A 26037-nucleotide genomic window follows, 5' to 3' on the forward strand; every position below is an offset into this window, starting at 1 on the left:
TTTTAATTTTTTTTAACGTTTATTTATTTTTGAGACAGAGAGAGACAGAGCATGAACGGGGGAGGGTCAGAGAGAGGGAGACACAGAATCCGTAACAGGCTCCAGGCTCCGAGCTGTCAGCCCAGAGCCCGACGCGGGGCTCAAACTCACGGACTGCGAGATCGTGACCTGAGCCGAAGTCGGCTGCTCAACTGACTGAGCCACCCAGGCGCCCCAATGAGTTTTCTTTTTAAACCATTGCCAATCTGATAGACAAAACAAATGGCAACTTCTCATTGCTTTCACCTGCATTTTCTTTTCATATGCATATCAATATATAGAGGCGGTAAGTCAGTGTCTACCGAAGACCAAGAGCATTGGACGCAAACAGTCCTGGGTTACAGAAGCCCTGCTAAATGTGTGACCTGACCGAACTCCTTAAACTGGACCCTCTTCATGGCAAAATGTGAATAATTGCACCTGTCTCGGTATTTTCTTCAGTCCTTTAGCTCAGTGTCTGACATACAATAAACACTTGGTAAATCATAGGGCTAGTTTTAGTCGTCATAACAGTCGTCAGAGTAGTAGCAGAGGATTAGCAGCCATTTGTATGTCTTTCTCTTGCTAACTGCCTTTTCATGTTCTTGGTCCATTTTTGGGCTAAAGAATTCATTTTTTTGTTTAGTAACCTATAAGAGTTCATTCTAAATTATGAGTTATAATGACTCTGGCTGCCATATATGTTGCCAATATTTTCCCCATGTTGGCATGAGTTTTTAACTTTATTTATGGGGTTCTTCGCTATCTAGAAGTTAATCTTCACACAGTGAAGTCTTTTTTTTTTTTTTTAATTCTCTAGTTTCTGCCATTGGTGTCATGCTTACGAAGATCTTCACTATCACAAGAAAGTGAAGTCTTTATAAATAAAGATTGGGTATATATTTCATTCTACTGCTTTTATAGACTTCAATTTTTTAACAGTAAAATATTTAATCATCAGTAATCTTGCTACAAAGTAGGGATTTAATTTTATCTTTTTTTCTCTCTTAAATGACTACTCTGTAATCCCAACACCCTTCAGAAAAGATTTCAGAAATCCTTTCATCACTGATTTGAAATGCTACCTTGATATCAAAAAGTTCCTAATTCCTTATCTGAGATTCTGAAATCATAAAGCTCTGAAAACAAAGAACTTTTTACCTGTTTTTTTAAAGAATGGTGCCAAAATTCGTCTGGTAGCAAAGTCTGACCTAAACCAGCATTGAGGCCATTGCTATCTTTATTTATTCCATTTCATGTCACTATTAATGTGTTTGGCTATGGAAATAAACACATATATGACTAAGGGAAGTTGCTAAAAACCCTGAATTCTGAAACACTGCTGGCCCCAAACATTTCAAAGAATGGATTGTGGACCTGTACTAGGTTTCCATACATACTCAAGCCTGCTTTTAGACGTCCCATCATAGCTATGCCATTCTAAATTCTTCTATTCTGTTACTATGATGAAGTACATTGACTTCCAAATGCTTCTCGAGAGGAAGAGAGAGAGAGAGGGAGAGCGAGCGAGAGACCAATCTTGAATTTCTGGGATAAGCCAATCATTTGGTGATGACATATTATCATTTTTCTGTTTTACTGTATTTAACTTGCGAATATTGCGTTAAGGATTTTTGCATCTATGTTAATGAAGTCTAATTTTTCTTACAATGTCTCTGTCACATTTTGGCGTCCAGGTTATACTGGCCTCTGTGTTCTGAGTTTATATGCTATTTTACTTTCATTTACTATATTTTATAATATTTTAAAATTTGATGGGATAAAATCTTCCATTTTTATTCTTCACTGGTCTCAAACAATATTTTTTCTAAACTTTAGACTTATTCTATCAAATTCCATAGAATAATCCTATTGCAATTTTTGTTGGAATTGTTTGAAATTTTAGATTAATGTGGACAAAAGCAATACTGATATACTTACTATATTAACACTTCCCACCAAAGAACATGTTATGTTGCTCCATTTATTCAAGTTGTTCCTCTATATGGGTCGGTCAAGTTTGGAAGGGTTCTTCATACATGCCCTGCACAATTGCTATGTATTTTATGAGCACCTTTATTTTTCAACTCTGTTCATGTCCATGGTGCTATTCTGATTCCTACTGATCCTACTGATACTACTATTCTGAACTAATTCTGACTACCGGTCGTGGGTAACTGGAAGGATTTCTGGTGTAATATTTGTCCTTGGAAGGGATGGAGGACCTTGTGGAAGAAAGGAGCTGAATATCGCCATTTCACTTGCTTGACATTTATTGAATACATAGCGCGTCCTAGGCATTCAGTTTCCAAACTACCCCTGTCCTCAAGGGTTCACAGTTTAGACAGTGAGATACACAAGGACACAGATCAGCATAATATGGCAGCATAAGCTCTGTGTTAGAGGAGAGCTCAAGAGATCAACACGGTCTTCCTCCACAAGTAAAGGGTATAATTAGAAAAAACTTCCCAAAGAAGTGACCCCTGATCCCCGAGGTGGGCCCCTGTTTCTCCCCTTAAATAGACCTGGCAATGAGTAGGCACATCTAGAAGCTGCATTAAATCCTCCAGAACTAATGAGTGCCATTAAGGCAGAGCTGAGTATGTCCTGTCTTCCACGTCTAAACATGGCAGCAAAGCCCTTCAAATTGCTGGCTTCACCCACTGGCTCAGCTACCCTGGCCGCCTGTCATTGAGCTGGACCGTAAGAACACTGTGGGTCAAGGAGCCACACTTCCCATAGCCCCTCTCTTCAGCCTCAGGAAAAGGCCATCAGTGTCAAGTTGAGTCATTACAGTTTCAGTTACTAATGGGCCTGGCTCTCGACTCCTTAGAATCCCTAAAGTACTTATTTCTAAGCAGGGACATTATGTTCTGGAGAAAATGGCTCCATTTCAGGCCTATAATGGTAACAAATCAAATGAAAGCGAAATTGCCGTGTGTCTCCTGGACAGTGACAGGTTTTGGTACCAAATAAGCAGACCTAGTCAAGCTCAGGGACTGGCTGCTTGAGTGAACTATTTACCCCTCCTCCTCGGTTCAGTATGAACTGTGGAATCATCCCACAACTACAGAGCCCTCTGCAGTGTGACTGCAGGAAGATGTGCAGAGAGGAAGGGGAGAGAACACACAATCACTTGTGTTTTTCCTGAAGAGATCCCAGGGATCTGTCCAGTTATTCCAAAGCACATCTGGAAAAAATTCTCCTGTCTTGAACCCTGCTTACTCAACACAAAACAAGTGAAAGCACCACAAAATGCTCGATCATAGTGATCTTTTCAGTTGCTGGGGCTGAAAGTTTTCCCACCTGAGCAGCATAAATGAGACAAATTGCATAATAGGATAATAAGAGCTGCTGCTGAAAGATGCAATCACAAAATAAAAGGACCTTTCAAAATCTTGGTATAGTTGGTAATTAGCCAGGAATGGAATATACGGAAGAACAATCCCAAGGTTCCTGCTTCTTCATGTTATCGTGAAACTGAGATGGCCCAATGCCAAAGATCACTCTCACTTACACCGGACCTTCTTCCTCTTCCGTCTTAGTCTTCGGCAGCAGCTCTATTCGTTTCTGTTAACTAGTGTGCTAGAGTAGTCCTGTCTATCAGTCAAATCTCAAATGCCACAATTCACAAAGTTGCCATTTGTTCTTTCCTGCACTGAAAATGAAACTTTAACCTTGTAACATTCACAGCAGAAAAGAATAAGGAAAATGCAATAACTTGCAGTTCTTTGTGCTTCAATCATCATGGCATAGATTTATTTATATGAGTAAGATTTTTGCCTGAGAAGAGATGTTCCTGTCCAAGAAGAGTACTAGTAAACTTTGGTTCCCTCATACAAAAAGCAAGATCTGAAAAAAATCAAATGCGTAGTTAAATGTGAAAAATACATTTATTGACCCAAATAAATAATATGTGGTCTCAAAAAAATAAGCCCAATCAAGTTGAGAGAGTCATTAAATAAACTACTTGTTGCCAGTTCAAGAGCATCAACTACGAAAGCAATTACAGCTGCAGACTTTGCATTCAGACTAACTCAGTTGGAGAATCACAGGTCTTGGGAACCAGTTCTGAGTTTAAATAATAGTGCCATGATGTGTAGCTTTGAGGCTTTGGAAAAATTCATCTCTCTGAGCTTCCTTCTCTGCAAAATGGGAAAAATACCTACTTCATACGGAGAGGTTTTGAGGATTGAAGAAAGGTATATATAAAGCCCAACAATGAATAGACAGAGGAGGCATTTCACCCCACTAGTTTCCTATTCAAATTCTCAGCCCACTAAATGGTCAAAATAAATGTCTCTAGCTTTTCAACACACAATGGACACTTACTATTTAATATACGGATCTTTCTTGCTTTACAATTAGGTTACTTTCAGATAAACCCATTTTAAGTTGAAACCATCATAAACTGAAAACGCATTCAATACACCTACCCTACAGAACATCATAGCTTAGCCTTGCCTACCTTAATAGTGCCCAGGAGCACCTGGGTGGCTCAGTTAGTTAAATGTCCAACTTCAGCTCAGGTCATGATCTCACAGTTCACGAGTTCGAGCCCCACGTCGGGCTCTGTGCTGACAGCTTGGAGCCTGGAGCTTGCTTCGGATTCTGTGTCTCCCCCTTTCTCTGCCCCTCACCAGCTCACTCTCTCTCTCTCAAAAATAAATAAACATTAGAAAAATAAATTAAAAAAAAAAAAAAACAGCGCCCAGAACACTTATGCTTGCCCGCAGCTGGGCAAGGGCATCTCACACAAGACCGATTTTGTAAGGAAGTATTGAATATATCATGTGATTTACCGATTCCTGAAAGTGGGGAACAGAATAGGTATATGGATGGGTTCAGATGGTCGTGAGGGTAGGGGTTGTTCACACCTGATCTTGTGTGGCTGACTGGGAGCCGTGGCTTCCTGCCGCTGCCCGGTGTCACCAGAGTGCTGTCCCGTGTATTGCTAGCCCAGGGAAAGATCACAACTCAAAATGTGAAGTGCGGTTTCTGCTGAATGTGTATAGCTTTCACACTATTATAAAGCTGAAAAATCAAGTCAGGGACCAGCTGTTTTGACTTCTTTCTGTTAAAGCACACCAAACTCATTTTGCATTACAATACTCCACAAGTCCATTCTCTTCAGCAAAACTTGAATTTCTTATATATTTCCAACCTCTCATTTTCCTGTCCTTACAAATACCATTGTACCACCACCATTTCCCATAGTAATTCACAAGGGATTCTTCTGGGAGGAGTGGGGCAGGGTACAGTGGGATGGGAGCCTTTAGTCTTCAAAGGCAGTACTGGCATTTGGTTCAATTTGTATTTTTTAATCAATCAACATTTTTTTCTTCAAAGCAGAACGATTTGAGAACATGCAAATGATTATCTAAGGAGTATGTGCAGCAGGTGGTGACAATCAGAAACTCAGCTGAACACTGCCAGTAATCATGGTGGTTTAAAATTGTTTTATTCTTAGACATACATTGTTCATACATTATGATACCCGTAATGGGCCAGTGGTGAAAAAAGAGGCACAGAGAACACTCATAGGCAAAGACAACAAGTTAACGAGGAGGTTAACATAAAAATTGTAACTCTGCTACTCATCGGATAAGACTACTGAAAATTCCTTTGTAGTAAAACAAAATGTCCAAAGCAATGTTAAAAAGATGAAAAATGGTGACAATTATTCCCAACATGCCTCATCATTTTTCAGGAATACATTCTTCTTGCTAATGAGGTTAGAAAGGTAGAAGGAGATAAAACGAGAAGCCTTACTTTTACCCTACAAGTAATTTATGTAAGAATCAAAGGCAAGAACATCTCTGGTCCTCAGTTAACTCATCTCTAAATAGGAGTTGTCTAATAAAACTCAACCCAGGGCACAACCCATCAGTGGCAGCTAAAATCACTCCAAAGAATTTTTAACAATAAAAAGGGCATTGGATGATGTTCTCTCTTGACTGCAAAGCACTCCAATGTGACTTGGAAATAGTACCCCCAGTCACACCTAAGACTACCTGTGACAAACTCTGTTCTTTGGGCTAACGTAACTATCGTTGCCAACCTCTTTCTCCTGTACCATCTCTATTCTAGAGGCTGGAAGAGCAAACATTCATGTTGCAGCCTCTCTCGCAGCAAGGGGTGCCCATGTGACACTTTTAGCCAATGAAACAAAACAGGAAATGTGCTGGGGATTTCTGGGAAGACCACTGCTTTTCCTGATAAAAGTGACAGATGCATCAGGAGTGGCCCCTTCCCCACTAACTTCCAGCCTTACGGAGGCAGCCATCTTGCAACCACAAGGAAAACCAATTCCTTCAACTCTCCCTTCTGAGAGAGGCAACAAGTTCTAATGACACACATACGATAATGCAAGCCACCCACACAATTTTAAATTTTCAAGTGGCTTAGCAGCCACATTTCTAAAGAGAAAACCAAGCTGACATTAATTTTAATAATGTATTTTAGGTAACCTTGTATATCAAAAATATTATCACTTCAACAGATATTCAAAACAAAATAAATAATGATTAAATAACTCACATTACTTTTTTTATACTGAACTCCATTATGTATTTTCCACTTCAGAACACATCAACTTGGAGTTATCACATTTTCCCTATTCAACAATCATATGTGTTATATGGGGTAGAGGCTGCCATGTTGAACAGCACAGGTGTATTCGAAGAACATATGCAGTTTTCTGTAGACAGAAGATAGTGTTCAGTTAATCAAATAAACTGGCCAAATATCATAGTATCAAGGTTCTTGACCTAGAATACCACACAAACCTCTTTTAAAGGAGAGGAAAAGGGAATTAGAACTCATGGATCTCTAAGAATATGTCCTTGAACTTCCAGGGATCAGTGTTCCCCAACTGAGTCTTCAAAAGGCTTTCAAAAGTGGTTTTGTTTTTTGTTTTTTTTTTTAGCTTATCCTCAAAATAACAACATACAAAAGAAAAGATTCTATTTCGGGGGCACCTGGGTGGCTCAGTGAGTTAAGTGTCCAACTCTGACTCAGGTCATGATCTGGCGCTTGGTGAGCTGGAGCCCCGCGTCGGGCTCTGTGCTGACAGCTCAGAGCCTGGAGCCTGCTTCAGATTCTGTGTCTCCCTCTCTCACTCCCCCTCTGCCCCTCCCCTGCTCATGTTCTGTCTCTCTCTCCAAAAAGAAATAAAACATTAAAAAATTTTTCTTTTAATTTTTTTTAATCTTTTATTTCTTTTTGAGAGAGAGAGAGACAGGGCAAGCAGGGGAGAGACAGAATCCGAAGACAGGCTCCAGGCTCTGAGCTGTCAGCAGAGCCTGATGCAGGGCTGGAACTCATAAACTGGGAGATCATGACCTCAGCTGAAGTCAGATGCTTAACCAACTGAGCCACCCAGGCATCCCTAAAAAAAAAAAAAAAAAAAAAAAAAAAAAAAAAATTGTTTTTAATTAAAAAAAATTGTTTTTAATTTAAAAAAAGATTCCATTTTGTATAAATATTGAGGAGTTCTATGATCCCAGTTTGAAAACACTGTTGGAAAAGAATCAGGAGGTCTTTATTTTTATTTGATTCTACTACCAAACTACATGGTGACTGGGGTTGGAGGAACCTATTTTTTCAGGCCTCTTTCTCTAAGGGTGCCCCCACTCTCCCACTAAACAACAACACTGTTCAAACATCCACAAACCATCTGTTAATAATCCATTCTAGAACTCTGCCACAAGGAATTGAACACTCCCTCTCAGTCTATAGCTTTTGAGCCATATTCCTCACTACTGAAAATCAGGACTGCATTTACCTACCTTCATAATTCTGACATTTTTCCATTCTTCAAAATTCCAGGAAATAATACTTAATAATAATATATTATCCTGAAGTTCTTTCAGTGTCCTGGAATAGAATTCTTCTGGATCAAAAATCTTAAACTCATTTTGAGCACTTAAACAATGTCTTCCTATCCATTCAAGTTTCTCAAGCTTTAATTTCATGTTACCAAGGATTTTTCTGGCTTGTTCAGGATGACCATTCCTGCCTTTCATTTATTCATTTTGTAAGTACTTATTGAAGATCTACTGTATATGCCAACATAATGGGACCAGAGATGGGACATGCACAAGACAGGCAAAGGCAGTCCCCGCTTGCAAAGAGCCAACAGTCTAATAATGGATAGAAGTCAGTAAACAAGCAAATAAATAAATATGACACTTTCAGGTAGTAGAGAGTGATAGAATAACACAGTTAACGTTTGGGAGCACATCATGTAAATATTAATTTAATCCTCATAACAACTCTGAAGGATTTTCTGTTGTCACCAACCCCATTTTATCTATGAGAGAACTGAGAAACAGAGATTCAGTGCTAGAAAGAACAAAAGAGAGAAACAGAGAGAAAGAGTGCCTGGTGAACTGCTCTGGTCTGGGAGGTCAGGACAGGTCTCTCCGAGGTCATCTGGGCAGGGCCTGGAACGAAGAACCAGCCACACAGAGATCTAGGGGCAGACTATTCCAGAGAGAAGGAACAAGTAAAAGGCCCTAAGACAGGATGAACCTGGCAGGATAAATCCGAGGGGCTCCAGAAACAGAAAGAAACAAAAAGTGGTTTGGAACATAAACAGGGAGGGGAGAGTCATAGGAGGGGAAGGGTAAGAGGTGGAGCAGGAGCCAATTTATGATAAGGAGTTGGTATTTTATTACAAACACAATGGAAACCCTTTGGCATATTTTACGCTGAGGAAGGACATGATCTGATTTACATTTTTAAAAGATCGCTCTGGTTGCTCTGTGGGAAATGAACTGTAGGAGGCAAGGATGGAATCAGAAAAACCAGTTGGGACAGGGAAGACAGAAGCCAAACAGCAGTTGAGTAGCTGACATCTTCCTCTGCCATCTGTTAACATTATAGCATCAGCCCAGGGCAACAGGCTTGTTGTTTCCTTTTGCTTCTTGGCCTGTGCTTCCCTGTCCTGCAGATGGAATCACTCGCTCTAGGTTACACTGAGAACTAGAGAAGAGCCCAGGACCACCTTTCAGATGCTTTGGCTTTTGATTCCAATCTCCACTCTAACCAAGGGAACACAAACAACACTATATAAATGGCAAGTAAAGCAGAAAACAAGGGCAACACAGTCAATTATGGAAAAATAGGTGCTGCTTACATAAATGGGTTAGAAAAAAGCTAGGGCAGAAAGCCACCACCACGGGGTCAAAGTGCCCAAGTTTAGCTAGCGAGATATTGTAATAGGATCATGAGAAACTTGTTATGTCACCTGCAGGAAATTACTTTCTATCTGGTGCCAATGTACCTGATCACAAACACCACTTGCCCCCCAGACCTTTTGCTTTTTTTTTTAATGTTTATTTATTTTTGAAAGAGAGAGACAGAGGGAGAGAACAAGCGGAGGAGGGACAGAGAGAGAGGGAGACACAGAATCCGAAGCAGACTCCAGGCTCTGAGCAGTCAGCACAGAGCCTGATGAGGGGCTCGAACTCACGAACCATGAGATCATGACCTGAGCTGAAGTCGGACACTTTACCAACTGAGCCACCCAGGTGCCCCATGAGACCCTTTGCATCTTACACATACAAGTTAATGATTACTGTCTGATTGTTTTCTCCACATTCATGTGTGTAAGGTCTTGTTGTCTTCACGTTCACCACGTGGGTACTACCTTGTGAGCTCAATAAATACAAAGACAAAACCCCTGTTTGGGGCTCTTGTCTCCTCCCAGACATTAGACTCTCTCATTTTCAATTCTGCATCCACTCTCTTGCTGGACAAGAGAGAACTCCAGACTCACAGTCTGCAACACTCAATGATCTTCGGCTGCTGCTCAATTCAGCCCAAAATGCGCACAGCACTCCTCTCTATAAACAATTCACAATGCAAAAACGAGGGGTTCAAATAATACTCAAAGACATGTGACTTCACTAATAATGCTCCCCTTTGCATTTAAAAGATACTACTACTAAATATCTAAGCATGCTGGCATGTACTGTCTGCAAACATTGCCACTAATAAGTGCTCACATCCCTATTACATGCATGTTACCCAACCCACCAAGAGGTGGAGTTTACTTCCCCTCCCTCCGAATTTGGGCTGGGGCTGGCCTTGTGACTCACTTTGACCAATAAAATGTGGTGGAAGTGATGTGGTGCCAATTGCAGACCTAGACCTCAAGAGCACCTTCCATATTTACCCACTTGGAATCCAGTGACCATGCTATAAAGAGACCGGACTAGATGCCAGAGGAAATGAGGCCTTAATGGAGAAGAACAAAGGGGTCCCATCTACAACCAACACAAAACATGTGAGTGAAGCTCTCTTGGACATTCCAGCCCCAGCCAAGCTCTGAAAGTGAAAGCATCTGCTGCATTAGTGATACTAAGTGACACCACATGGAGCGAAAGAACCACTCAGCTGAGCCTAGCCAACTGAAAAAATTGTGAGGAATAAGCTATTATTGTTTTAAGCCACTGTATTTTAGGGCAGTATGTTATGCGGCTATAGTTAACTGATATAAAAATGTGTGAGTTGTTGATTCACGAGGCCCTGTGCAAATCATGAAGTCATCCAAGGATGTTAAACAGATCAAACCAACCAGAAAAGCCCATGGATGAAGTTACTTTATTATTGTTTAGTTTCCTGGGGAAATTCGCATTGCCTCTTCTGACTTCTAGGCATATGTATTTGTTTTACATTAGAAGCTAAAGTACTCTAATTTCTCATGCTCAAGTAAATTTAACATGTTTTGTTAAGAATCATTTATGTACTGTACTAGAAAATAAAAGATAAACTAGACCCAGGCTCTGCTAAGAGTTTATATTTAAGTGGAAGAACTACATGTACATAAATATTTCCGATTGAAGCAGAATGTGCTTATTTGATAATCAAATCACATAACTAATAAGTACAATGGATGAAAGAGGTCATTCACATGGAATTTCAATAGGTCAAGGCAAAAACCAGGATACTCCAGATGGAAATATGAACAGGAGCAAAGACTAAGAAGCACTGTAGTACAGAGTATTTTTTAGGAATGGCAAGTTCTCTGACAACTGAGACCCAGCATGACACAGCTATTCTAGTCCAAGTGAATCACTCCCTGTGCAAGCCCTGTGATGTGCTTACCACATGAAGCTATGAAGAGAGGGGTCTGAAGGACCCAAAGTTATAAAATGAGGACCCCTGATGTCAAGGTGTTAAATTATCTATGAATCTATTGTGTATATTTCTAATTCTCTTTCACTCTACCTTGCAGGCAGTCAACACCATCTGTTCTCCACTTTGCTAAATCCTTCCCCTGTCTCAAGTTCTACATTTGCTTACCCATTTATTCATTCAACTGTTTCTTATCAGGCACCAACTATTTGTCAGGCACTGTTCTAGGTGCTGAGGATACAATAATGAACAAGGCAGACAATGGCCCTGCCTTCATGAAGATAAACAGGAATGAAGGATAGGAGGCAGATACGGTAGGTGGTCAGAGAAAACTTGAAGAGGGCATATTTGACCAGAGGTGTGATCGAAGTCAGAAAGCAAGCCATGGGACCATGTGGGGAAAGAGCATTCTAGGCAGAGGAATGAGAAAATGCAAAGGTCCCGAAATGTCTGCAATATTCCAGGAAGGAGGCTAGTGAGTGAGGAAAAGAGAGGTGGAAAAGGAGATCATAGAGGAAGCAGGGATCCAGTTCACAGAGGCACTTATAGGTAATGACCAACACTTTGGATTTTGTTTTCAGTGTAATGGGAAGCCTATGTCCTGATGCCCTTTCCCAGCCCTAACCCCGCCCCAACAAGCCTCTACTGATCACTTCTCCTTCCTGTGCATTTATCACCTGTCCTTTTATTTGCCACCCCGTCTATATTCAATGGATTTCTATTCATCTCTAATGCATCAATTCGATTTCCTCAACTATGTCTCAAGGACAAGAATTGTATCATATTCTCCTCTGCATTTCCAGGGCTTGGCACCTACCTACATGGTGCTCAATAAATCTTTTTGGAAGGTGATAATGATGATGTAATCCCTTGAAGTCCTTTCCAGCTGTAAGATCTATGTTTCCTTTGAACTCTTTTGACAAACTAGTTTGCGCTATGACTCAGAGGACTGACATCTTTCTAGATATTTTGAGATTACAGTCATCCATTAAATGACTGAGATGAATCACATCAGAGTTTTTATTTAAAAGAAGGTTGTACCACTTGGAATGGGATCCTCTTAAGTGGAACTACTTATTAGTATTTGTACTTTAAGCCATTTGAACCTCAGGAGAGGCATATATTGCTATTAAGTAAATGCTATCCTGATGTGATCCCAACACCTGCCATTAAAGATGGCCTCGAATTCTTTGCTGCTTCTCCTAATGAAAGGTGGAGGATAATTCCCCTCACCTGGAGTCTGGGCTGGTCTTAGCGACTTATCTAACCAATAAAATGTAGGAGAATTAGTGTTCTGGAACTTATGGGGCTAGGTCACAAAAAGCCTTGAGCCTTAAAGTTTCCACTCACACCTTTTGGAGACACTCCCTCTGGAAACCCAGCTGCCATGCTGTAACTCAAGCACAATGGAGAGACAGTATGTCAGTGCTCAAACCAACAGCCACAGCAAAGTCCCCTGCCAAGAGCCAGCATCAACAGTCGACCACCCCAGCCCAGACACAGGAGTAAAGAAGCCATCCTAGAAGTGGATCCTCCAGCCCCAGCCACTTCAACTGACATCCTACAGATCAGAGACAAACCACACAGGTAAGCCTTTTCTAAGTTCTTAACCCACACAGTAAAATGGTTCTTTGAATCTGCCATGTTTGAGGGCAGTCTGTTATACAATAGTTGTTTTTTTTTTAATTAAAAAAAAAAAAACCATAGAACATCACTACTCACAAAAGTGCCTGTCCCCCAATCATTTATAAAAATGACAGATACACACAGTCCAAGATTTGTCCTATGTCCAATGAACTGCTCTTCCCAGAGATTTAACCCATAGACATAGGGAAGACAAATGAGGTGATTTTGAATGAGTACTCTGAATCAATCTCACTACTAAAATTGCAGGCCAACAAAAGTCACCTGAAATGCATCCAATGTAAAAGCCACAGCATCCATTTGGTTATACAGGTCACAGAATTATGCTATTGACCAAATTATACATATTTTCACTCAGTCACCCAACAGGTAAGAAAACAACTTAGAGGGGCGCCTGGGTGGCGCAGTCGGTTAAGCGTCCGACTTCAGCCAGGTCACGATCTCGCGGTCTGTGAGTTCGAGCCCCGCGTCAGGCTCTGGGCTGATGGCTCGGAGCCTGGAGCCTGTTTCCGATTCTGTGTCTCCCTCTCTCTCTGCCCCTCCCCCGTTCATGCTCTGTCTCTCTCTGTCCCAAAAATAAATAAACGTTGAAAAAAAAATTAAAAAAAAAAAAAAGAAAACAACTTAGAGCTGACCCTTGAACAATATGGGTTTGAACTTCGTGGATCCACTTACACATGGGTTTTTTTCAGTAAATACAGAACAGTACAGCAAATGTATTTTCTCCTCCTTGTGATTTCCTTAATAATAGTTTCTTTTCTCTAGCTTACCTTATTGTAAGAACACAGTGTATAGTAAATAAAAATACAAAATATGTGTTAATTGGCTGTTTATGTGATTGGTAAGGCTTCCGGTCGACGATAGGCTATTTGTAGGTAAATTTGGAGAAGTCAAAAGTTATTTGCGGATTTTTGACTGCACAGAGGGTCAGCACCACTTAACCGTCATGTTGTTCAAGGATCAACTGTATTATACTATTTAAAAACATGGGTGGGACTTAAAACAGAAATTAAATGCACAATTCTATCATGCAAATAAAAAGATCCAACTGCTAGACAATGATTACATGCAATACTAGGAATTTGTGAAAATTATTCTCAGACGCTACCAGAATGGAAAACACTCAACTGCAAATGGTCCCTCTCTTTTAGAACATCCTTTTGTTTGTGCAAAGAAGTTCTATTATGAAAACAAAAGCTCCTCAAAATGGGCAGGCATTTTTAGCCCCATCAGTATGAATGTCACTTTTCCCCAACAATAGTCATTTCAGACCCTGCACGTGAGAGGCTTCTGGGAAAGCAGCCTGCTCATTTTATAGCCTCCTCCTCTTCCTTCCCCCACTACCTTCTTCAAGTCATGTTTGGTTCTTCAAAACACACACACACAACACAATACAGAACCATTATGTGGTGCCAAGGGCAGGGAGGAGGGGTTAGATGAAGAGAACAAATTTTGGTAGTAAATGCTTTAGAGCATCAATTTTTCACATAAACTACTACCTCGTAGTATGTCTAATCATATTCCACCACGGTTTTCATAATATGAATTCACACTCACCACTTGTATGCCATTTTTAAAAATCAACAGAAGAAAATAAGTTCTCAAGAAAACCCCCTACAAGCGAGAGGCATAGCAATGTGAAAATGGCAAAATGCTTTTAACAGAAAACATCACCTTCCAGATTTATAAGCATGTGTGTTTGCTTGAAAAATAATTCATTATCAATAACAATAAAATCATAACAAAAGGAACCAAATGTCGACATTTATATCACTAGCAGCTACGTGGGTACATGCATTTTTCAAAAGAGAACTCCAGAATTTAATTAGAGAAAAATGTATTAACCTCTGATAAAAATACTTAATGAAAGACTAACGATTTCCTTCACACAGAAACCATTCCTTCAGCAGCAGTAAATCATTAGGTCAGCAAAACACATGTCTAAAAACACATGTATTTATATTCCTACACTGCATTGTATTTCTAAAACTGCTTAAAAGGCACAAGTAGCTAGTAACACCATCAAAGCACACACAGTGACGTTTTGGTTACGTGGCTCTCACTATCAATAAAATGAAAGTTAAACAGGAATTTCAGAAATGTAGCAGAGGACATAAATCATGCTCTTTTCATTTCAGTGAGAACATTAGCAGCTCTGTGTCTTCCAGCCTCGGGAGCCATTACTTATATGTGAAATTCAAAAGAAAAGGAAGGCGTTTAAGCCAATAATGAAAGCAAGTTTGGCTAAATGTCAAACCACATGATACTAAGTTTCTTGCACCTTATTTATTACCAAGAAAGCTAAAACCTGCTCAATGGTCTTCTCTAATGCCAAAGCACCACTGATGGGGGAAATGAATATATGTCAAATTTACCTCTTCAAATCACTAATGTGGCCTGACATGTTCAGGCAGACAAGAGCCTGTCACCAAGGTACAGAGGATTTACATTTTCCACCTCAAATGGCCCTAACTCAGAAATAGACCTGTTATTAATACACGGGTACACAAAAGGGAACGTATAGTACCTAGGAATTGAATCATAATGCATTCCTCAGAGTCCCAAATACAGAAAAATTTAATAATTTGAAACATCAGATTATTTCATTCAATCAAGTAATTTTTTTGGTTTCATGAATCTCTGTGATTACCTGGTCCATTGATGGACCACTGATGGTCCAATGATGGCTGCTCAAAAAATAATTACTGATGGGGCAGGCACTGCCCAAGGGGGCAGGGGCTGTCCTGGGCACTGGGGATACAGGGTAGCAGCCCCACTTCTCAAGGAGCTTCCAGTCTATGGAAGGGTAACTCACTGGTCAAGTAAAAACAAATTCAATCAAGTACAGGGATAGATTCCGATGGTGTTGAAAGCTACAGAGGAGACAAAATAGGATCACACGATAGAAGGTGACGGACGAGGGCTCTAATTTGGACCGCCCAGGGAGGCCTCGCTGAAGAGGCCCGACACCTAAATTACCAGAGGAGCTAATCATGACAGGAAAAGTAGGAGCAGGGCACGCCAGAGAAAGGAACAAGCTAGAACAAAGGCCTCAGCAGAAACTGCCCTGGGCACCAGGAGAAGCTGCTAGTTGACCTGTGTGGCTGGAGCACGGTGAGGGACAACAGCAGATGTGACTGGAGCAGCCTTCCGACCACAAGGGCCTCATGGGCTCTCATACGGGTTCGGACTGCATTTCAGTACAATGGAAAACCACCGGAGGAGGAGGGTTTGCTCAGAGGAGTTGCACACTGCTGTGTGGAAAATGGATGTACTCCCGTACATGTGGAAGCCACTGTAATTATCCTGGCAAGGGAAGGAGATAAGTAGACAGATCTGAAGAACATTTTAGAAGGTTGGGTAATGGAACAGATGTTGGGGAGGAGGGTTAGTGCAGGAAAAGATGAAAGCAAGGATGATGATTCCCAGGTTTTCAGCTGGAACCATGGGAAATCAATATTTCTGTCCAGGTTAGGTCCCTCATTCCTTCTCCAGTTGGACAGCTGGAATTAGAACCTGACCTTCTACTTCGTAATCCAGAAGTCTTTTAATTAAGAGTATTAAATTGAGATTTCCACATTAAATAATACCCAGTTTTTCTATTTTGCTATTACTAATTATTCACACAAAGGCTCAGAATAATTTCAAGGTAAGTGTGCATTAAAAATCAAAAACATACACACATCAACATGTGATAGAATTTCATAGAACACGCGCGCGCACGCACACACACACACACACACACACACACACACGAAGTACATGTTAAAACTATCCCAGTACGGTCTATATTTAAGTTAATAGTACCAATGTCAGTGTCCTGGTTTTGACAATGTATTATGGTTATATATAAGATATTTTTGGTTGGTGGGAACTGAGTGAAAGATACCTGAGAACTCTCTGCACTACTTCTGGAACCGCTTGTCTTAAATTATTTCAAAGTAAAAAGTCATTAAAAAAAAAATCTTGTCTAAGGACACAGAAGCAGTGGGAAACAGCCAATATCTAAGTCTAGATCACCTGATTTCTCATTCTTTTGAGTGTACCATATTTTTTATTCAAAACTTCTTTGAATTAGGGGCGCCTGGGTAGCTCAGTCAGTTGAGCAAACCAACTTCAGCTCAGGTCATGATCTCGCCGTTTTTGAGTTCGAGCCCCGCGTCGGGCTCTGTGCTGACAGCTCAGAGCCTGGAACTTGCTTCAGATTCTATGTCCCTCTCCCTCTGCCCCTCCCCTGCTCACGCTCTCTCTCTGTCCTTCAATAATAAATAAACGTTAAAAAAAATTTTTTTTAAACTTCTTTGAATTAAAAGAGCCTTAAGATAAAAAAAAAAAAAAAAAGCAATACCTGATTGGCATCTGTTTTCTTGCTTTCTAAAGAGAAACTGCCTTTTTGCCCCTTTTGAAGGCAAAAAGAATCTTTGGTTGTGTTCACTTCTGCCAAGAACATGGGCAGCATGCAGTCAGCAGCCTTGGAGGCAAAATCTACATTTGGCTGGTCTATAGTAGGTGCAAAGAAACACTCATTCTAAAAACAATTAAAATGTCAGTTTTGTGTCTGTTTTCATTTCCCAAGTGAACTGAACAAAATAACCTAAACGATGGAAGCCATTGGTGAAACGAATCCGGATGGAGCTTATCAAATGTGAATGGCCCAGAGTGTGGAAAACCAGTGCCCTCAGGTGGGTGATTTTCTCTCATTTTTCCAGGGCCACTGCTCTCTCAAGAACTATCAACAGTGCCAAAAGACCAACAGCTGTGCCCCCATTCACAGGCTCACCACAGCACCTACAAGGTGAATTTTCCTAGAAAAAGTTGCAGGGGTTGGTTTGGTTGTTCGTTTTGTACAGGGTAGAGAAAGGACGGAAAAAATGGAGATACAGTTTCCAGGTGGTGGCACAGCGTGACCCTGAAAACCAGGTTGAGATACTTCCCTCTCACAAGGGAAACTGCAAGGTTGAGCGTCATGCCAAGCAGAGCCACAGTCAGTTACCACCCGGGACATGGGATTCTCGGTTTTCCCCCAAAGCCTATCACTATCGGACCTAACAGCACCGACCTAAAGCCAACTTAAGTTAAAATGAGAAACAGAATGAAAATCTCTGTCTCTGCTAAAATCTAGGGAAATCTGGAAGGTATGGGGCAGATAAGTCAGCCCCAGAAGATGGCAGATGGAGTGATGTTCTCTCTCCCTAGGCCAGTTTCCTCATATTCAAGGCTCGATCTCCGCCCCCAAGCCCAAACATTAAGATTATCCGTCAGCTCATCTCTCTCTTACCTGCCTCTCTCTTCTTCTCTCTTTTTCTAAACACATCAATTCTTCATTTGAGCCAAACAATCTATTTGCTATCCTTCCCCTCACCGATTCCACTCATTCAAGGACCTACTTTGTAAAAAGGGCAGGTATATAATTCAGAAAGTGAAATGACACTGACAATACTAAAGGCAAGAGGAGGAGCTGGGGAAAGGTCATTCCATTTGCAACATGATAGGTTTAATGTTCCAGCAAAGCATCTTGGGAAGGTATCTTGGAGAAAGCACTCAGCATCTACTCTGGACTGGCTTCTCCCCGAGTAATCATAACTACCTTCCCCCAGACCCAGAGCTGCCCTAGAAGCATTCCGTACTTTACCCTTCTTCCCACTGAGATTGCTCAGTCATGCTTCATGCTCTGGTGCCACTCCATTCTCTGTAGGCCACTGTTAAATGTCCAGAAATTCACATGCATGTCACCCCTCTATTGCCATAAAGACTACAAACTCCTTGAAGGACCTTCTATTTCTGATGTAATCACTTTGACGCCTTTTAGAGCCCACAGCACTTTGTGAACACTCAAAATGTATTGTTAACAAATGCCTCAGGGGATTGAGAAACCTCATACAGCCACACTTCTGAATAACAGACAGAAATAGCACAATGGCTATCTCAGGAAATGGGAAGAAATTTCTTAACCTTGCTTGGCATTACTTGTCAAGAGGTTTGAATTTCAGTGGTAAATGATTTCCTTCAAAGGAGGTGAAAACAGAGACAAGATAGGGGGTTGTAAAAAATACACTAAATACGTGACAGATGAGAACAAAAGCCAAATCCTCATGACGGCAAACCTTGCTTAACTCTTTTTGTGGTTAGTACCCAAATGCTAACATTATCTCATCACCCCAATACTTCATTTTGAGACTAAACCATGAGTAAGTATATGGGATAAGCTGAAATTAAATCCTCGTGTGAATGTGCAGAGCACAAAGGAGTTTTATCTGTTTGGTTTACCTAATTCTTTTTCTCTTATGTACAATTTTAGAAATGAAAGAAAAGGTTCAATGGCCCTGGTATGATGAATCGCTTCTGGCAAAATTTAATTCTAAAGAAATGGCAAAGATAATAACATACTTTCACAGAAAAAGTCTGTCCTGAAGAAGGGCCTCTCCCCTTTTGACTCTCAAAACAATTTTAGAACCAAGCATTAGCTTTAATCCAGCACTCTGGTAAGCACAAAGAAAAGAAAGGTAAACAAAACTGATTCCTGTCAAGCTATTTTCTGTCCCTTCTAACTCTTTATACGAAGTGTGGGGCAGACCTTCTCTGTAAAGGCCCAAACAGTAAATATTTTCTGGACCTTCTAGGCCAAAAACTCTCTATTGCAACTACAGAACTCTGCCGGTATAGTGTGAAAGCAGACACAGACAACATATGGACAAATAAGAATGGCTGTGTTCCAATAAAACTTTATTTATAGACGCTAAAATTTGAATCTCCTATAATTTTCATATGTCATGAAATATTCTTCTTTTGTTTTGTTTTTGTTTCAACCCTTTGAAAAGGTAAAGACCACTCTTAGCTCACAGGACACAAAAGCAGGTAGTGGACTGGATATGGACCACAGGGACATGGCCATAGTTTGCCAACCCCTGCTTTATACCAAAGGCAAGGTGGCAGCAAAAAGTCAAAATTAGCTTGGAAACTTCAGCTTGCTTCTAAAAGAAGGTTGTTGGGGAAGGAAGAGGAACAGAAGGTGAATAGAGAAGGAAGAAGGGATGCCCATGAGAAACCAGGAAACTGCAGCCTAAGGGAGAAGAAACCCAAGTAAAAGAGGTGAAAGCTTGGGGCTGTGGGAGGAGGGTAGAAAAAAGGAAGCAGGAGGCCAAGTTTCTAGGGCATCTGTGGGAAATGAAGGGATGAAAGGGAAGTCAGCTAATGAGTAGCCCAGGGGAGGGGCTGTAGATTAAACTGTGAGAAAGCTGAACATCATAAAAATGCAGATTAACCGAGCAGCCCAGAATTTAAGAACTGAGACTACTATGTGTACAAAATTATTCTCTTAGCAGGCAAGGACAATTCTCCTTACAAGTCTGTTGGGTTACGTGCCTGTTGGAGACGGTGATTTTCGTTTTGCTTTTATCTTATGCAATTGCTCCTAGCAATATCAGTTCAAGAAGGCCAATTGTGAAAGCCTCAAGTCTTCAGTCTTAGAATTTCCCTCATCCTTTTTTTTTTTTTTTTTTTGAGAGAGAGAGAGAGTGAGTGGGGGAGAAGGGCAAAGGGAGAGAGAGAGAGAGAGAGAGAGAGAGAGAATCTTAAAGCAGGCTCCACATTCAGCATGGAGCCCAACATGGGGCTTGATCCCATGACCCTGGGATCATGACCTGAGCCAAAATCAAGAGTTGGACACTCAACCAACTGAGCCACCCAGGCACCCAAGAATTTCCTTCATCTTTAAAATGATTTGGCCCTGGGAAGAGATGGGCTTCAGGGGTTCTAACTGCTGCACCCACTCCTATACCTAATCTGTACCTCTATGAGACAAATTTTCACCAGCGAGAAGGTAAAAAACACACTCATATGTGAGATTTCATTGTTACAACAGTTAAAAATAAAGCTGATAAAATGGTTTAATAACCAGACAGGTTAAAAACTGCATTGCACAGAGACCAGAACAAAATGCTTTAAGTTTTATAAAATGAATGGTTAAAGGCTGGCACCCAGCAAACATTAAATAGCAACCTTTAAGAAATGCCAAAGAGTCAATTTCATGGAGGATCAAGAACCAAAGGGTTATTATCTACTGACTACTGAGGAAGACTGACAAATAAGATAAAGTTAAAAAAGCGATAATAGTGTCATGGGCTGAACTGTGCCTCCCCAAAAGCCGTATGTTAAAGCCCTAACCTTACCCAGTGCTTGGGAATGCAACTGTATTTGGAGTCTTTAAGAAAGTAATTAAGTTAGAATGAGGCCATTAGGGTGACCCTAACCCAATATGAGTGGTATCCTTGTAAGAGAAGGAAATTAGGACACATGGAGACACACACACACACACACACACACACACACACACACACACACACAGGGGAGACCATTTGAAGAGGCAGCAGGAGGGCTGCCATCTGCAAGCCAATGGGGCCTCAGAAGAAACCAAACCTGCTGACAACTTAACCTGGGACTTTCAGCCTCTGGGACTGTTAGGAAATAAATTTGGGTTGTTTAAACCACCTAGTCTGGATACTTTATTATGGCAACACAAACAAACTAATACAAACAGTTATGACACCTAGAGATTAAGAGGAAGGTGAGGGGAGCAAATAAGGCTACCACAGATTCATACACTCAACCAACATTTATTGGTCCCAATAAGTATTTCTGCAATGTGCTAGGTTCTGAGTCTACAAGGGTGAAAAACTGAGTTCTCGCCTTCGATGAACTCACAGTCTACTTGAGGACAAAATTTTCTAACATAGTATGGATGTGCCATAACAGAAATATTCCCACAACACTTTGGAAACACAGAAGAGGGGTTTCTCAGTCAGCCATGAAAGGGGTGCACAAAGCTTCAAGAACAAGGTTAACGTCTGGGCTAAGGGCTTTCAAAAAACCAAACAACGACGACAACAACAACAACACTACTTTCTTCTGGTTGTTTGAATAGGAATATATTTTCGAAGTGGAGAAAATAAGTATCACTGAGGAAGAGGAAGTGTGATGTGAGCGATGGGAGGTCCTCCTTTGGCCGTGTGGAGTTAAGGTGGAGGACTGAAGTGCAGCTGGCTATTCGGCCAGGAGACACCGATTTGGAAGAGTTCACTTTGAGGTGGTCATCAAGCCAGGAGTGCAGATGGGCTCTGCCCTAGGAGAAGGTTGCTGGGAAAGGAAGCTGAGCCTCCAGCCAGGGAGAAGATAAGAATTTAACACATCTCCAGAGAAGAGAAGCATTTAAGAGGCAAGTAGAGCAAGGAGAAGCGGAGAAATAATAAATGGAGGGGCAGGAAGAAAAACAACACCGAGGAAGGGGGCAACACCAAGAACGAAAGCGAGAGCGGCCCCCATGTCAGATGTTGCCAAGACAGCAAGTGGCAACCTGAAAAATGCCAATGGACTTAACCAAAAGTCCCTGGTGACCTCTGTGAAAACAGCTACAAGGAGCAGAAGTGCAATGGCCACAGCTTGAGAAGTGAATCACTGTGTTCAGATGGGAGGACATTCATGCAAACTCAAGGAAATAAAAGCCGCTTGAGTCATCTTCTGGGGCTGGTAAGAGAAGGAGGAGATGGACGACACAGAGGCAGTTGCAACAATAATGCCGGGGGTTGAGGCTGGCGGGGGGGGGGTGCCGAGGGGACTCTCGTTCTGTTCTTCCAGTCTTCTGGGGGCTGCTTGAAGAGAGTGGAAAGGAAAGAAGTGAGGCAAAGGAGAAAAATGGCATTTATTGACTACCTGTGAGGCACTCGCTGACATGAAAAACACTACCTCCATGAACACAGCACTTTTTGTTTTGAAAGATTCATTCATATACCCTCTCATTTAACCTCAACAACTACTCTCAGGGAAGAATACCGGCAGCTCTGTTCTACACATGAAGAAATTAACATTTAGAGGAAAAAAATAAAAACAAAATCATCTACCTGACCTCACAGAGCAGATAAAGGTAGAAGCAGGACTTCATCCAGAGCCTAGACCCAGGATCTCCAAACGCTCACCCAGCATTTTCACAGAACGAAGTGCTCGTGGCTCTGGGCTGGGTCTCAGCTTCCTCCTATGAAAAATGGGAACGGCTGGGGCGCCTGGGTGGCTTGGTCGGTTAGGCGTCCGACTTCGGCTCAGGTCATGATCTCACAGTCCGTGAGTTCGAGCCCCGCATCGGGCTCTGTGCTGACAGCTCAGGGCCTGTAGCCTGTTTCGGATTCTGTGTCTCCCTCTCTCTCTGCCCCTCCCCTGTTCATGCTCTGTGTCTCTCTGTCTCAAAAATAAATAAACGTTAAAAAAAAAAAAATTTAAAAATGGGAACGATAATAGCCTGTACCTCACACTATTAATAAATGTAAGGCACCTAAGGGGCTGGCTCACGGTCAGTGCTCGATAAATGTGAGCCACTGTCAGCTTGCATTCAAGGAGCAGAGCGTGTACACAGAGCTTACACAGCACGTGTCCATTCTCGGTGAGCAGGAAGAGCTGTCCAAACCAGAAATCCAGGAATCACGCCGGAATCCTCTTTCTCCTTCAGCCCACAGCTCAACCAGGCAATGAGTCCTTCTAACCCCGTGCTTCTCAGCCTTCGTGTCGTCACTGCCTCTCTAAGAAGACGTCCCTAATAGCGTCGCTCCCATGAAATTCTAACAGCATGGATAACTGCTTATCTGTTTATGTACTGTGGCCCTTTTGAATCTGAGTATCTGAGGATTTTTTTTTTTTTTTACACCATTCCCCCAACCAATTTTCACCTTGGGAAAAGATCCCCTTGGGACCACCGCCCCACCCCCCACCCCATGAAGAACACATCTAATAATCCTTCCTCCTAAATCTCTCTCAGCCCATCCCCTTCTTCTCTATCCTCAATGCCAGTAACTAGTCCTCACCATTTTTCATCTAGATTGTTCCAACAGCTTCCTAACTGGGCTTCTTACCCCTGTTTTGCCCAGCTTCCCATCCATATGTCACCAGAGTAGGCTTTCTAAATGCAAGTCTGTTCGTGTCAATCCCTTTCTCAAATTTCATCAAGTTGTGCTCCATCACGGATTGAACGTTTACATGGCACTCAAGGCCCCTGTCGAGCAGCACTGGGCCTGAGCCTCCAGCCTTAGCTGCCGTCACACCACCCCATCCCATCCCTAGACACTAGGTGCATACAACGTAAAGCCATTGCCTCCGTGCCTTGGCACTTTCTGTTACCTCTGCCTAGAATGCCTTTCCCCTCTGCCTTCTTGTGAACTCCTACTTACCCTTCAACACTCAACTATACACGCTCTCTAAAGCCTTCCCCAGTTCGGTCTCACCACAGGGTAGGTGGAGCCATCCCGTCCCTTGCACATACCTCTCTGCGTCACAACTCTTCAGTTACCTCTAATGGTAATAGTGACAACTAACATTCACTGAACGTTAAATAGATGCCAGACTCTATTCTAAGCAGTTTACACGTATCATCTCATTTATTTGGAGCAACCCGAGCGCAGGAATTATACTTTATTAATTTCCGTATCTAACCTTCCGTATTCCCAGCCAACAGTAGAAATTCAATAAATGCTCACTGAAGTAATGCAGGAAGCAAAGTTTTGGAGATGCTCAGATCTGCTCTTTCCTCTGACGTATACAGCCCCTCCTACAATGATTTATAGTGTTTACTGTGATAATAAGGAGAGGGATGAGATATGATTATTCCGCCAAAGGTTTTAACAGTTTCTTTGAAATATACTCCGTGATTTAGTGAAAACAGTCATTAGGAATGCCTTTCCAAGTGCAAAGGGGGAAAAAAAATCTCATCTACCATCCAGAACACTCACATATTTACAAATCTAGTCAATGTGAGGGATATAAATAGATCTTAAAAATGCCACAGGCAAGAACTTAATCACCTATAGTGGAGCAGCTTGAGAAAAACAATGAAGAGAAAAGATTTAGAAACATAATATTTAAAAACATACAAACAGGAGACCTAGAAAAAAAATCAGGTTATATAATATCCTAGTGAAACACTTTGAAATAGAATACTCATAGAAAGATAAACAGAAAAATACTTGAAACAACAGAGTGAAGAATATTCCTCATAGTTCCTTAAGGGTAACTGGAGAAGGTCATTTAAGTCCAGCGCACCCCACCCCCACCCTCTGCTAACTGAAATGAAACAACTAGTGACTAGCCTCAAGGATAATTTAACAGACTACGTCAAATTGATTCCAAAAGTTTTACTCTCTGGAGAAAAAAAAGTATATATATATTTTTTACACACACACACACATATAAATCTTCTGACTTTTATTCTTTAGTTGGCATCACAAGAAATTCCAGATTTAAGTGTTAGTATCAAGTAAATAATAACGTTCTGGAAATGACTGCAGTTGAGAACAGAGAGCGCTTCTAAAACAATGTCCGAGAGTAAAAACCCAAATACTGCATTTCACTACTCATTTGTTATAAACGGTGACTATCTCTGGGCAATGAGATTATGGATGACTTCCATTTTTTTGGTATCTTTCTAGAGCCTTTGCTTTTTAAGCAACAAATTGCCTTTATATTTGGTGGGGGGGGGGGAAGAGCTATTTTCACTTTTTAAAACATTTTTTTTGTGAAACTAATAAGAACATTTGTTATTAATTTACAAGTCACTTTCACGTATGGCAGCTACATTTCCATTTACGATAACAAATATACATACTTTAAGTCACTACATCTGGTAAGTGCAGTAAGGCCCCAAAATGATTTGACATACCTCCCAAGAAAATGTGAGGTTTCTATTTTGACTCTTTGAATCTGGCCTCTAGGACAGCTGACCCAAAGAATACAGTGAGAGTTAACACTATGCCAGCATCTGGGCCCAGGCCTTAAGAAACTGGCAGTTTTCACTTCCTGTCTCCTGAAACTCAACTACCATACTGTGAGGAAACCCCAGCCACCTGCAGAAAGGCCTCCGTGGAGAGGAACCAACAAGCAGCACCAACTTGCCAGCAATATGAGTGACACATCTGGAAAACGGCTCCTCCTGCCCCGGTTAAGCCACTCCAACTGACAACAGCTACAGCAGAAATGAGCTGCCCCTTCTGAGCCCTGCCCAAATTGCACATGCATGTAAAAACAAATAACTGTTCATGATCCCAGGGCCGTGGGATCGAGCCCCATGTCAGGATCCACTCTGAATGTGGAGCCTACTTAAGATACTCTCCCCCCTCTCTCTCTCTCTCTCAAATTAAAAAAAAAAAAAAAATCATGGAAAAAAATAAACAACTGTTATTTTAAGCCATCATGTTTTGA

The 26037-nt window shown here is 41.4% G+C and overlaps 1 protein-coding gene and 1 long non-coding RNA gene across 5 annotated transcripts in view; one reads left to right on the forward strand and one right to left on the reverse strand.

Moving 5' to 3' along the window:
• Window positions 1-26037, reverse strand: part of CRADD (CARD and death domain containing adaptor protein) — a 180168-nt gene that overhangs the window by 136859 nt on the left and 17272 nt on the right. The gene's annotated exons all lie outside the window — the stretch shown is intronic.
• Window positions 12400-25940, forward strand: LOC147578979 (uncharacterized). Its single transcript, XR_015253432.1, has 4 exons — window positions 12400-12750; window positions 17384-17489; window positions 19106-19289; window positions 25551-25940. It is a non-coding gene; the product is annotated as an uncharacterized LOC147578979 (long non-coding RNA).

Source organism: Puma concolor, chromosome B4 (genome assembly GCF_028749965.1).
Source record: "Puma concolor isolate L17-30 chromosome B4, mPumCon1.1.hap2, whole genome shotgun sequence".
NCBI lineage: Eukaryota > Metazoa > Chordata > Mammalia > Carnivora > Felidae > Puma > Puma concolor.